Below are 12,028 nucleotides of genomic sequence, written 5' to 3'. Positions count from 1 at the left end.
TGAGGTCCTTCCCAAATAAACTACTTGCAGTTAATCCTATCTTAGATCAAGATTAGGTGGCAGACCACACACACACACACACACACACACACACACACACACACACACACATTGGAATTCATTAAAAGGTTTTTTCCTCCTCACAGTTATGATAGATCATGAAACAAAGCAAGAGTCTATTTGCGTTCTGCTCTTTCATAAGTTTTCATGGGAACAAGAGATTCCTGGACCATCTACTTCTTTGGACTAGGAACTGGTCCTAGTTTGGTGGCATCTTAATGCACATAGAGTTGCAAAACAGAGCTTCATCCATTTCTTGCACTGTTTAGGGTTTTAATGGTTTAAAGTAGAATTTAGATTCCCATATGTTATATACAATCTTCCAAAAATAGTAATGAAGTCTACTAGGGATATTTTTACCTTACATTTAATGTGTACATTTAATAGATACAATATATTAAAACTAGGAGTGTTGGTCATTTGAAGTGACTACAAGGAAACTGCTTTCAAAACCATGAGAAATAAGTGCTATTTGATTATGAAACCAGATTTCTTTAATTGATGAGAGAGACTGAGAGAGGAGAGGGAGGGAGGGAAGAAAAAAGGAAAGGAATGGGGAGAGCGAGAGCGAGAGCGAGGGAGAGATTGTTGAGTCATACAGTCTTAAAGTACCTTGGCATTATGGGCATATATTATTTCAAAATATATAAATCTGAAGAGGATGTTATCTGTTTGTACGATGGTGTGTTTTATATTTGAGCTTAGTTTTACTTGGCTTACCCAAGGTGAACTTTAAGAACCTTAAGTATAAAAACAGATTCTAATTCTGTTCTCTTTTTTCCTCTTTTAGTATTTTGCAATATTTATTTCTGCTGGATTATTTAGTTGTACCATGTTTGTTGGTTTTTTTTTATGGAAATCAACATGTGTGCTTCATTAAAGGTTTTAGTGCATGGAATCTTTTTCAGACTTTTGAGAGAATTGCCGCAAAGCCCCTCTTCAGCCAACATTCTAGATAGGCATTTTTGCCTTCTATTAAAAAACATAAATCACTTTTTTCCTGTTTATTGTGGCATTCTTCATTCAAGTCCTGATCTCCATCGAAAGATGCGTTATTCATCCAGCAACTGTCTAAAAATACTTAGTATGTGCCAAGAGCTGTGTGAAACATTGGTATACAAACACAAAGACAAAGATGTATGTTCATCATCAAAATGGAAAAACTCTTGTTAGATTGTAAGGAATGCATATCTCTAGAATAGTTCTATTTTAAGCTATGGTGTATTAAACCTATTTATAGCAGAAACTGTCAGAGCACTGCTCCTAGCGCTTCAGCCCACCTGAGAGGTCACAAGGAAACAAACATGCAAAATACTACTGGTTACTGCATTCTTCTCCCCCCGACCGAGGTGGCAGCTATCATGAAGAGGAGTTACTGTAGTCAAAGAGCAATGGGAGTTGGTAAACCATTGTACCTTGGTAGACAAATTCTGATTTGCATTCTACATGGCCCTTAGAGAGGTCCCCACAGGAACTGAGCCCAGTTGTCACATTAGCAAATAACATTATTGCCTTTCTCCTTTCTCTTCCTCCCTTGCCCATACCTATACTTTGTTCATTGAGGTCACTTCCCAAATAAGCCACTTGCTAATTATATTCTAAGAATCTGCTTTGGGGAACCCAAATAAGACATTATTTAAACCATAAAATTTTGGTATTTTTCTCTTCAGGTGTTTTTATTTTGACTATTTTTTACTAGAACAATTCATTTTTAATTTAATTTTATTTTTTTCCTTTTTTGGCCATCCCACAGCATATGGAGTTCCCTGGCCAGGGATCAGATCCAAGCTTCAGTTGTGACCTAAGTGCACCCATGGCAATGCCAGATCCCTAACCCACTGTGCTGGGCTGGGGATGGAACCTGAATTCCAGTGCTCCCAAGACCTGGGTGCCACCAATCCTGTTGCACCACAATGGGACCTCCTACTAGAACAATTTAGAAATTGACCATTTTGTTGCTCTCTCTTTTTTTCTTTCAAATGATCAGACTCAAAGCTTCTTCCTGCCTTTGGCAAATTGAAAAATGACTGTCCTTGAAGAGCCAGCAGTCACCAAAGATGAAGTATCATTTAATATTTTGTTTCCCCCACCATATTTCTGCCTCAAGCAGGTGCCAGAATGGAGGGACACCTATCTTGATTTCTGAAATAATAAAGCTGCTTTTATTTTATAAAATTATATATGATACATGGATTTATTTCATTAGACCCTACTTACTATTCCCTTTTCCTATTTTGTTCTAAATAGTAGTCTTCTTTTTGATATCAACCATTTTATCCTTATTTGTTCTCTTTTTGGAGTATTTGACTCATTATAAGAGATTAGAAAATTTTACTTCTCAGTGTGATGTGTATTACCGGCAAAATATATTTTCTTGAAAAATTTCAAAATTTTATATAGATACTCATATATATATATTCAATACTGATAGATATATACATCAGTATTGAATATATGTCTCCACATATGTGTAATAGAAAGGAGCAAAACTAAGAAAAAGAGTAAAGGGAGTAAAACTAAGTAAAAGAATAAAGAAATATGAAGAATATCATAGTTTCAGTTTAATTTCTCTGTCATTGATGCCTGCAGTTAGAAATACCCTCAAGTATGATGGAATATTCAATTATAAGAAGAACATTAAGATACCTATTTTAACCTCAAATACCTTTTTCCACAATTTCTCCAAGTTGGTTAAAATGCTTATGAGTATCTTATAATTTAGAACTTATTAAAAACATCTTAAACATCTTGTAAGTATCTTATAATTTGGAATTTATTGATAAATACGATATGATAAAGTTCAAAGAAAATAAATTTTCCTTATATTTCCTCAAAAGAAACAAATGATTTATATTAAATTATGTATGTTAATCATTTTGAAGTACATCCTAATAAATGTAATTTATCTGCATTTTTAGGATTAGCTAGTTAATGTGTTAGCACAAGTGAAACAGAATGATAAGCTCACTAGCTCCCGTTTCTGAGAAGTTAGGGCTGTCCTAGGAGGCTGCCAAGAGAGGTAGCGTAAATGTCAGAAGCTTAAGATGGGGCTGGTACAATGTACTGTGGAGCTGAAGACAGTTGAGTGAGGAGGATAATTCCAGAGATTCAGGAAACTGAAGAGTGGAGGATAAAAATATAATAAATTATTGAAAACAAAATCTATTATAGATTTGTTTCTAGAACAAGCCTAGTGAAAGATGAAAGTAACTGTTTATAGTGGGGTGACTGTAGTGAAGACAGGAAATATGAAATGTAGGGATTTATGATATAGGGATCCTTTTTTTTTTTTTTCCCCAAAATTCTCTTCCTTTTTACGTATTTTCTTTTCTTCCTCCTTCCCTCCCTCTTTCTCCTCCCCCTTCCTCCCTTCCGTCCTCCTCTGTATTTTTTGTATTAAAATACTATTTTAAATTTTGCCAAAAAAAAAAGGGAATAGAGGCAACTGGAATTTTAAAAATGCCATGGACCTGTAAAAGGTGTGGAGAAATTTTATCTGATTGATTGTCTAATATCTATTACCAAATTCAATGAAAGAACTTAAATCCCAGATAATACTAAACATTGTATAAAGAAAAACCAAAATTTATAGTCAGCTTATGACAAGAAATTTATAGTCAGCTTATGACAAGATTTGAGGAGCAATTGCCATTAACGGCGTGATTAGTGGAATTTGTCCATGTTTTCTGTGCTGTACTGCCAGGACAGAGCAAATCTGCTAGTTTAAAAGAAGGTGGGGATATTTTTTTTTTCTCTGATACTGGTTTATACTAAGTGAAACTTCTCCATGGAATTCTCGGCAGCTCAGTGGTAAGAAATCTGACTAGTATCCATGAAGATGCAGGTTTGATCCCTGGTCTCCCTTAGTGGGTTAAGGATCCAGCCTTACCATGAGCTGTGGTGTAGGTCATAGCTGTGGTGTTTGGATCCAGTGTTGCTGTGGCTGTGGCATAGGCTGGCAGCTGCAGCTCCAATTCAACCTCTAGCCTGGGAACTTCCATATGCTGAGGGTGTGGACCTAAAAAGCAAACAAAACAAAACAACAACAAAAACTTCTGCATAAATGTTATTTTTCTGAAATAGAAATAGAGAAATAAAAACCATGTTCCACTTGATATTAATGCATTTTAAAATCTTTTTAATCTATAACATGTCAGAGACACCAAAGTTTCAAGAAAGACTACAGGAAATGGGGATGTGTGAGAACAGCAGTGATTTATAGACTTATTGGAGATGAAATCTTCTCCAGTAATGGTACAGATGGGCACTGAGGTTTAGAATTATGTCCTTTTCTATACCCTGTTTATTCTAAGTATTAGATAACCAGTAGGTTGGGTGTAAGAGATGATCCACATTTAGAGCTGCATCACTCCTTGGCAAATGCTCTAAGAGATAGTGGGACTTGAGCCTTTGGTGATTGTAAGCGTCTCACACTGACTGAGGAAGCCAGCCTAAGTAAGGAGCCAACAAAGAGACAAAGGTAGAGCTGAAGGAACTTCAGAGACATGAATGAAACTGGAGTCTTGACCAAACGTTGCCTGAATCTCCCCTGAATCTCTAAACATTTCAGGAACTGGAATGAGTCATAAATCTACTCATTTGCGTAAACTAGTGTGGGTGAGATTTTTGTGATACTTGTAAGAGAAAGCATTCTAGCAGATAGGCATAGCTTAAAAAAAAAAAAAAAAAAAAAAAAGGACCCAAAAAGGATGAAATAAAAGGATGGGCATAGTGGTGGTTACTTAAGGTAAAACCAATCAATCAGTCAACCAACCTACCAGCCAACCAGTCAGCCTTTGGATATGTAAATTAATGTAATCAACAACAACAAAAAGAAAAATGATAAGTGCATAGTTATTTTTATCGTAGGCTAATAGCAGCTATAAAAACAATAATAACAAAGATTGCTTAAATGCCGACTGTGCTTGTTATTCCAAGAATTTTGTGTTAAATCTTTTAGACTTTTAAAAAACACTATAAAGTAGCACCGTTTTAATGTTTATTTGAATAATGAGGGTTATGAAGCAAAAAGAAGTGTAGTTACTTATATGTCATGACAACAAAATCATATTTTTTTATGTGTAATTTAACAAAAATACTTTGAAATTCTTGGTGAATGGAGAAATGTTCTTGGATTAGTTATACTGCCAAAATCAATTCAAGAGGAAGAAGAAAATTAGACTAATAATTGTGAAATTTGAAATTACTAAAATATTACTTCTAAAAAAAGACTATGGGATCAGATGATTTTATTGGTGAATTATTATAAAAAACAGATCATCCATTTACAAAACCACCTAATTTGTTATGTTACCATAATCCTGTTGTCAAAAGCTAACATCATACACCAATGATAGACTATTTTATGAGTGTAGCCATGGTGTGTCCTAAATGAAACATTTTCAAATTATGTTCAACATTACATTTAAAATGAATTGCTGGTAGCAAATGTTACACTTTCTTTCCTCTATCTAGGTTATGTTAGTCTTATTTTATTTCCTTATTCTGTTTTAAAATAGGTTTCCAGTTTTAAGATCATCTGCTTACATTTCTGAAATGTAATTCACTTGATTTTGAATGGCACCTTCACAACAGTAGTTTCGGTCAATTAATTCTTAATAAAAGCATGGCAGTTGAAGACATAACACAAAGGGAAATGCAACAACAAAAGGAAAATGATCTTTCCTGGAAAGCAATTACATAGCCTCCCACTGTTCCAAAAACAGTGCCCTTATCTTAAATTTCACTATGTAGTATAATGCCAATAGAGATAAAAAGGAAAATGGGAAAATCTGCACATTCTGTGAATATCATTATATCCCATGTAAATGATTCACATCAGGCTCCAAGGGGCCCCAAATGGAAATGACTTCTCACAAGGATTCTAAAGGTAGTAATTTAATTTGAATTTTTCTTTATATATACTACTTTTTTAACGTGAATTTTATGAAAATGCCATATATTTTAATATTTGAGTCATTAATGAAAATATTTCTTAGAGCTATACTTAAGTAATTTCCTTGATATACATCACTGCACAGAGTAATCTCTGAACAATGAGCAATAACTAATTATTCCTCCAAGATGATGGTCTAAACTGTATTTTACTACTTTGTTTATGAGTATCTTGTGAGAGTCACAGTCAGAAGCCTTGTGAAAGCAAGATATATGACTTCATTTGTTTCCCCACATTTATACAGCTGTCATTGGGTAAGAGGGAATTCGATTGGACGGACATGATTTGTTGTCCACCAAGTCATATTGGTTATTAGCCTGCCTCCTATGCTTTCTAGAGGTTTGCAAATTGCTTGCTGGGGGGTTTGTTCCAATATCAGGAAAGATAACTGAAGTTAAAGCAGATTGATCTCTAATTTCAAAAGTGTTGTCATAACCTGCCTCTCATCAACTGCTCACCTTCCAAACATCTTAGACCCGTAGAAGAGAAGAGGTGTACATCACCTGTTCCGGTTTCAGGTTATTTGGCTGTAGAGCTTCCCGAAAGATGTATAGCTCATAGCTGTTAACATTTTTGTAAAATCCTTAGGTAACCTAAGTCATTTATCGCTAATAGTTCATATTTCAAAGTATCTGGCATTTTGAAGTAATTTTGGACCATCTTCCTCTGTCTTTTATTACATCTTAGATATTTAGTACAAATTTTTTTTTTCCAGTAATTGTGACTGACCTTAGGTAGTTTTTTTGGGAAGTGCACTTGAAAATTTTCCTAAAATTTAAGACAATATGAGAAGAAATATTTGTTGTCACAATCCCTACCAACTCACTCTGGCCTGAAGGAGTGGTCTTATGTAAAATCCTTAAATGTGAAATCCTTTAAATGCTTAAAAGCATCATTTTCAAGTGCAAAGATGAGTATTGTTTTCTATTTGACCTTATTCTATTTTCAATTCCTAAAAGTTGCCGTAATACCTTAGTTGAATTTTTATTCTCTTCCTTCTGTTTCTCTCCCTTCTGTCTCTCCTGCATTGTCTACCTCCTTCTTCTCCTCTTATTTCCTTTCTTTCTCCCTTATATTATAAATGATTATTAGAGTTTCTGTTATTATTTCTCATTGTAACTTTTGTTGACATTCTTCCTTGTACCATATTTAGTCGTTGTGTTATCATTTTGCAGATTTTATTTTTGTGTAATATTATAGAGCTTTTGATCCCTTGGTATTGTTTTTGTTAGTAGTTAAACTTAATTATGGTAATTTTTATTATTCTTATATTAAATTTGTCATATGAAATTTGTTTTATCTCTAAATATATTTTTTCTGTATTATTTTCTACCCATTTCTTAACAGAGGCACATTCAGCTTGGTTTGATTAGACTTGTACATAATTTATTTCTTTTTACATGTTTTAAATGCATGTGTAAAGACAATCATAATTTCTTTATCATAGAATTATGAATTCAGTAGTTATTGATATACTGATAAGAGCATAAAATAATTCAAGTGTATAGACCTATTGAGTGAACTAATAAGAAGTAAGGGTAGGAAAGAAAATTTTACGCTAAAACTTCATTATTCAAAGTGATTAGACGTGTACAGGAATTCCACTTGTGGCTCAGTGGATTATGAGCCTGCCTAGTATCCATGAGGATGAGGGTTCGATCTCTCACCTTGCTCAATGGGTTGGGGATCTGGCATTGACATGAGCTGTAATGTAGGTTGCAGATGCAGCTCAGATCCCGTGTTGCTATGGCTGTGGGTTAGGCCAGCAGCTGTAGGTCCAATTAAACCCCTACCCTGAGTACTTCTATATGCTGCAGGCATGAGGCATGGCCCGAAAAAGCAAAAGAAAAAAAAAAAAAAGGAAAGAAAAAGAACCAAAAATGATTAGATGTGTAAAGAGCAGAGTCAGGAAAATGTAGAATGAGAAATGGCATTGTCTCATGTATGAAGTGCTTAGCAGCTTCTGCTACTGTCTGAATGTATTTGGAATCTAAAGCTGCCTGGACCTATAATATTTATATCTGTATCTTAGATATATCTTGCATATGTCTGCATAATCCTTGTCCTATATACTCTTTAACTATAAACCTGTATGCAACTAAATCCACACCATCTTAATTATATTAAGGAGTATGTTTGCAAATCAGAATCTATGTGCAGCCATGCCACCCATTGCTGAGGGACAAGATGAAGCCATTCACTGCTAATATGGTGGCTTCAATGAAGTAAACCAGAAACAGGGAGGAACAAATGCTTCTAGCACATTAAAATTAGGGATATTGCTTAAAAAGACACATGGATCATTCACACTAACACGAAGAAGACACTTTCCCACATGAGAACTATCTTGAGAGATGTCCGTTCTCCATGGGTGTTCAGCAGGGAGAGTGACTGTCACTCTTACTGATGAAGCAGCTGAACTAGGACCAAAAACAATATCTTTCCCATGGCTAGGAGTAGAACCTATCTCTCCACCTTTAGAAAGGGGAAGCCTGGGCAGAAGAGGGCCTCCAGCAGCAGAAGGTAAAATAGATGGCTTGACAAGAGGGCTGCAGGGAAAATATGGGGGCATTTGAGGGGAAGCAGTCAGGAGAAGATCAGGAGAAGATACTCCTTCTTCTGTCTGTATTAGAGAATGACTTGGTAAGAGTAAGTTGCTCCCTCTGTTTCACTACAAAATGCCTTTCCTCTGGGAGAATTTCCTGATTCTTCAGTACAAGTATAAATTCATCAGATACCACTGTCTTAGGAAGGATATAGAAGTAGACCCTACAAAAATGATGGTGACCACTTTTTTTTATCATCCCGTGAGGGTTGGTGCTTCTAAACCCATATATTTCTGGGCATTCTATACTGGTATCTAACTGTGATTTGAGCCGTAGAAATAGAAATGGAAATAACTTCCTTAGATAGCCTGTCACCATTGGAACTGTCTTATTTCTCTTGGCATAATGTCCTCAAGGCTAATCCATGCTGTAAGTATATGTTGGAATTTTCTTCTTTTTTTTTTTTTTTTAAGGCTGAATACTATTCCATTGTATGTATATACCATCTTCTGTTTATCCATTCATCCTATCAGGTAATGAGGTACTTGGGTTGCTTCTACCTTCTGACTCTCATGAGTAATGCTGAACATTAAGTGTACAGTATCTCTTTGATATCCTTTCAGTTCTTTCAGGTTTTTAATTTGCCAAATCATATGGCAATTCTATGTTCAATTTTTTTGAGGACTCTCCCACCGTTTTCCAGAGCAGAAATTTTTACACTTCTGCCGTTTCTATTTTACACCATTTTATTTTTCTACCAACAGTGCACAAGGGTTCCCCTTTCTCCACATCCTCACCAACCTTTGATATTTTCTGTTTTTATGATAGTAGCTGGCTAATATGTATGTGGTAGTATATAATACGTTTTTAAAATTCCAGAATGAACACTTTCTGTTACATATTTTAGAAAGTTTTCTTTCAGGCTGTTGTGTTTTAGCTATGCACATAAGTTTTTACTTTAGCCACATGTGTCAATTTAAAAAATGGTTTGGATTTGTGACTTACTGAGAAAGGAAGATTTACACTAACGTCAATATTTTTTTAAGAAAACTTCGTATTTTTAACTATCACTTTTTAATACGTACAAAATTCACAGTTGATAATTCTTTTTTTAGCCCTTGAAAAATATCCTGTCATTTCCTTTTTGCTTCCATTGTTTCTGATGATAAAATGATAAATTGCGTTTTCCTCACAGATAAGGTGTCTTTTCTCTTTCATTGCTTTCAAGATTTTTTTTTTTTTAATTTAGTTTTTCTAAAGTTTGACCGTAATGTGCATTGGCATGGAATTATTTGGGTTTATCTTGTTTGGATTTTGCCTAGCTTCTTGAACCTGTAGGCTTATGCCTTTTGCTAAGTATAAGAAAATTTTAGCTATCATTTCTATGAATGCTTTTTATTTTTAGCCTTACCATTTTCTTGCTATCTTTTTGGAACTCCAATGATGGGAATATTAGATTTTTTGTTATAGCCCCATGGGTCCTTGAGGCTCTATTTATCCTTCTCCTGACCCTATTTCCCCCTATTTATTTTCTCTTTGTTGTTCAGATTGGGTAATTTATATTTTTCTACCTTCAAGTTCATTGACTGCCCTGTCCCTTACATTTTGCTGTTGAGCCCATCTGTTGAGTTTTTAATTTTTAGCTATTGTGTTTTGAATTCTAAATTTTCCATTTGATTTTGTTCTTGGCTGAGACCTATTTCTTTGCTTAGATTTTTCAGGGTTGTGTTTTTTTTTTTTTTTTTTTTTAGTTGTTTCAGAGTGTTTGTAATTTTTTTCAAGCATTTTTATATTGAATGCTTCATAATCATTGTCAGACAATTCTGTCATAAATGTCTTCTGGTTGTTGGGATTTGTGAATTTTATTTTTTCAATCACGTTGGGATTTTTCTGGTTGTCAGTATGTCAAGTGACTTTTGATAAAGACCTGGACATTTGGGGTATTGAATTTTAAAGGTCTGGATCTTATTTAAGCCTTCTCTTTTAGCAGGTGTCCTTTGCTAAAAGATGATGGAAGAGGGATGTCATCTGCTTTCTGCCAGATATAGGTAAAAATCCAGTTTCCCCACATCACCTCAGGTGACACCTGGGATGCAGGGGTGATGTTCTTCATTATTGTTGGGTGAGGGTAGAAATTTAGACTTTGTAATAGGTTTCCATTGATACCACTCTGGCTGGGAAGGGAAAAGTGCCTTGGCATTGTTCCACTGGCACTGAAATGGTGGTGGTGGTGACTGGAGTGGTTTCATTATTGCGAGTGGTGGTGAAAGTCCTGACTCTCCACTAGGCCTTCTCTGACATGGAGAGAAGGGGGCACTTTGTTAAACTTAGTGGGAGAGGATTTCTCGGCTCTCCATGTGATCTCCACTGACACCATGAGAATAGGTCTCCTCTGAGCTCCCTACTTGCCCTTCTGAAATGCCACCCCAGATGACTCCTTATGGTATCAGGAGGGTAGAAATCAAGACTCCCTACTCAGTCTTTGCTGCTGTGGGTGGGCATGAAATCATAGCTTTTTTGGTAGTTTTGGCTGGAATAGAGTGGTAATAAGCTATTTATTTATTTATTTTGTCTTGCTAGGCTGCCCCTTTCCTGGACTTTCAACCAAAGAAAGTGTGCTTTTCTGGGGCTCTTTTGATCGATACCTAATGGTGTTTCCAGATTCCTCACTTCTCCAGTAATTAGTCTGGGATATATGAGACCAAAAGGAGGACAAAACTCAGGAAAGTAACTGCCATGCCCTTTCTTGGGCCCTGAGGCTCCTAGCCCATCTGTCTTCCTTGCTACACCTTTTAGCAACTTATGTTTGTTTCACATATAATGTCCAAGGAATATGGAGTTCTTTGATTTTATCTTGTTTGGATTTTGCCTAGCTATTTGAACCTGCAGCCTTCTGCCTTTTGTTCATAGTGGGGAGGAATAGAAAAAAGTATAGTTGTTTCTTGTTAATTGTGATGGTTATGTTCTATAAAGTCATCCTGAATACCGAATTAGCGACTATTGAACCACTATTCCTACAGGAAATTCCGGGCTAGGGTTCTGTGAGCCTCTGATCTCAATATATTCATCAGCTGATCATTATATAGATATGTTTTCTATTTATAGTCAACTTATTATAATATATGTTTTTGATTTATTAACATTCAGCTCAAGGCCATCACCATAACTCATGCCTGAATGGGGTTTATCTAACATGTGTGTTTTCTCCATATGGTACATAATGGTTTTCTTAAACTTAGGAAAACTAGACAGCACCAGCAGTGCAGCTGGGGGCCATTTTAAACAGTGAAATAACCAGCATAAAAATGCAGCAAAAGGCATCAGTAAATAGACTGCAAGAAAGACATTTCTTTATAGTATGAGAGCTAAAACCAGAAGAAAGAGTGGCTTCTTGGTTGATCTCAGCTGGGAATATGCACACTGGGTGACTCAAATTTTCGGCTACTTTGTAAACATCTGCAAATGA

The sequence above is a fragment of the Sus scrofa genome, chromosome 15 (assembly GCF_054392235.1).
Source record: "Sus scrofa isolate SSC_HxYL_T2T_F1_AM1 chromosome 15, Sscrofa_HxYL_maternal_Yorkshire_Landrace_v2.0, whole genome shotgun sequence".
Classification (NCBI taxonomy): domain Eukaryota; kingdom Metazoa; phylum Chordata; class Mammalia; order Artiodactyla; family Suidae; genus Sus; species Sus scrofa.
This window is presented reverse-complemented; position numbering follows the sequence as displayed.